General features: G+C 32.9%; 1 protein-coding gene across 1 annotated transcript in view; it reads right to left on the bottom strand.

The window, feature by feature from the left end:
* Positions 1-3,248, bottom strand: part of LOC106880727 (ADP-ribosylation factor-like protein 15) — a 166,347-nt gene that overhangs the window by 83,023 nt on the left and 80,076 nt on the right. The gene's annotated exons all lie outside the window — the stretch shown is intronic.

Below are 3,248 nucleotides of genomic sequence, written 5' to 3'. Positions count from 1 at the left end.
TATATATATATATATATATATATATATATATATATATATATATATATATATATATCATATATATACGTATGTATAATGTATGTGTATGTGTGTGTCTTTGTGTCTGTGTTTGTCCCCGAACACCATTTGTCAACCAGTGCTGGTGTGTTTATGTCCCTGTAAATTAGCCGTTCAGCATTAGTCACTGATAGAATAAGTGTCAGGTTTAAAAAGCAAAAATAAACACTGGGGTCGATTCGTTCAACTAAAAATTCTTCAAGGTGGTGCCACAGCATGGCTGCAGTCTAATGGCTGAAACAAGTGGAAGATAAAAGAGAAAAGATATGCATATACGCAATTAACCTCCCATCCTCTAACTCTTCTACAACTATATCCCCTCATAAGATAATATGAAGAGCTTACTTTCAAAACTGGTATAAGTGCATATTTGGTTGATTTCATGATAACCATTAAAAGTCAATCTGCAAGCTGCCGGCTTCACGAATGGGAAATTTTTTACAGTCGAGCTGGGATAGATGCCATATAGACAGTAGGGGAACGTTAATCTTCCAATCAAAATCAGATATATTCAAGTTGTTGTTTTAAACAATTACTTGAAAGTTATTCTGATGTATATATCTGATTTTAAAAGTAAGCTCTTCATATGACGAAACATATTTACCCCACAAACTAGAGTAAATGAGTCATGCTCTTTACATCAGAGATTTAAGGATAAAAATCTCTACTGGTTTCAGGGTTTGAAAGAAGAATTAAATCTAGGTCAGATGTTCGGTTTATCAGGTGCTTACTACTTATACATTTGTCATTTCAACATAACAAGAAAAGTTTTGCAAATATGATTGGTTCAAGAGAAGAGAAATTAGAATTTGAATTAATCACTGATCTACAAAATTTCTTTCTCATCGTTTGGTAATTAAGTGTGTTGACTACAATGACCAAATAAGAACTAGTGCTAATAGTTCTAATTAACTGGTAAATACTTAATTAAATGTCAGAATTTTTGATGTTCATGTTCCTTTATGTGGATATTATTAGGCTTGGTGGTAATTATTTTTAATGCCAGGAGTTGGAGAATAAAATGTATGGAGAAGTCACCACTTGGTATCTTGGTAGAAGTTTTATTTTTCAAATATTTATCTTTTTTTTTATAAGCCATTTAAGAAACACACAAAAACTGTTAGATTCACTTCAACATTTAAATTAAATTTACCAAAATATTTTCGTCGCTTTGAGACCGCGACCTATTCACTGACAAAATTCCGTGCAGCACGGAATTTTGTCAGTGAGCATGTCGCGGTCTTAAAGCGACGAAAATATTTTGGTAAATTAAATTTAAATGTTGAAGTGAATCTAACGGTTTTTATGTGTTTCTAAAATAGCTTATAAACACCTTCCATGCTGTAATTGTTTTCGTTCCAGCACATGATCTCAGATCAGGTCGCTTGCTATGCAAGTACATCTCCGTAATATCTTTCTTTTATTTTTCACTTGTTTCAATTACTGGATTATGGCCATGCTGTGGCACCACCTCAAAGGGTTCAGTTGATCAAATCAACCCCAGAATCTGTTTTAGGGACTAGCACTTATACCAGCAAGCTCTTTTGCCAAACAACAAAGTTGCAGGGACATAAACAAACCAGCATTGATTGTCGAAGGGTAGGTAGGTTTGGGGATAAACGCAAACACAAAGAAACATATATATACATACATATATATATCTATATATATATGTGTATATAAACATATATATATACACACACATGTACATATACTCATATATATATATATATATATATATATATAAATACACACACACATACACTCTTTGGCTAAACTGCCAAGTTACGGGGATATAAACACAGCAACACTGGTTGTCAAGCAGTGGTAGCAGACAAACACAGACACAAAGACACACACACACACACACACACACACACATACAACAAGTTTGTTTCAATTTCTGAGTACTAAATCTACTCAAGAGATTTTGGTTGGCCTGAGGCAATAGTAGAAGACACTTGTCCAAAGGGTGACACAGTGGGAATAAACATGGAACCATGTGATTAGAAAGCAAACTTCTTACACCACAACCACACCACTTAATTTACCATGAAGTTCTTTAAATTTCTTGTCTGTAGTAATCATGTATAGCACTATTTCATTCTTTTTAGAAATCATCAGCATGACATAGCCTGAGATATATTTATTAAACATTTTAATTGTTGGAAATTAATTACAGCCTGGAATAAATTCATGTAACGTGTTTTCTGGGTTTATTTTCTTATAAAGCGTGTTAGTACTTTAGATAAAGTTCCTACTATAAGGGTAACTGAAGTCATAATAGTTTCAAATTTTAGCACAGGGCCAGCAATTTCAAGGGAGCAGGGAAGTCAGTAATATCTTATTGACCTTGGAAGGATGAAAGGCAAAGTTAACCTCAGCAGAATTTGAACTCAGAATGTAAAGACAGACAAAATGCCAATATGCATTTTAACTGGTGTGCTAACGATTCTGTGATTAGAAATAATGAAGTATTTAATAATATAGGTATATGGAACATAATTCAAAATGGATTCTTGAAGGAAGGTTTAAATTTAGATCACTTCAAAACAGAAAGACTCTATCATGGAACCAGGTGCAGTTTCAGGTAGCTTGGTGATCAAAAGGTTAACTCTTTTACTACCATATTCCTGTTGAAATACATTGACTTTATTTCAACTAATTTTAAAAATAATGAAGAATTTAGTAAAATACGTATATGAGACATAAACTGGTTTCAAATTCTGGTACAAGGCCAACAATTCTAGAGGAGGGTAAGTCGATTACATTGACTCCAGTATTCAACTGGTACTTATTTTATTGACCCCCCAAAAAATGAAAGGCAAAGTCGACCTTAGCAGAATTTAAACTCAGAATGTAAAGATAGAAGAAATATTGGATCTATTTTAAAACGGGGGCCACATTTTTCATTAATGTTTTACGTAGTGTTTTTGGTACGGAAAGACTTTCAAACTTCGTATACTTATCTATTTTGTGTTATAGAACAGAAAAATATTTTTGTATTCGAATTTATTTCATGTAAAAAATTGTCTTATTTCGATAATTTCAACAAATCACTGACAAGTATTCAGTTGTTTACATTTACTCCTTTGGCTGATTAAGCGATGTAAAGCGTATTTAATCTCCATACCTTCGTTTTATTTGCTTTAACCCTAACCCTAACCCTAACCCTACGGTTAGGGTTAGGG

The sequence above is a fragment of the Octopus bimaculoides genome, chromosome 10 (genome assembly GCF_001194135.2).
Source record: "Octopus bimaculoides isolate UCB-OBI-ISO-001 chromosome 10, ASM119413v2, whole genome shotgun sequence".
Lineage (NCBI taxonomy): Eukaryota > Metazoa > Mollusca > Cephalopoda > Octopoda > Octopodidae > Octopus > Octopus bimaculoides.
Note: the sequence above shows the minus strand (reverse complement) of the source record. Positions and strands in the feature narration are given on the sequence as shown.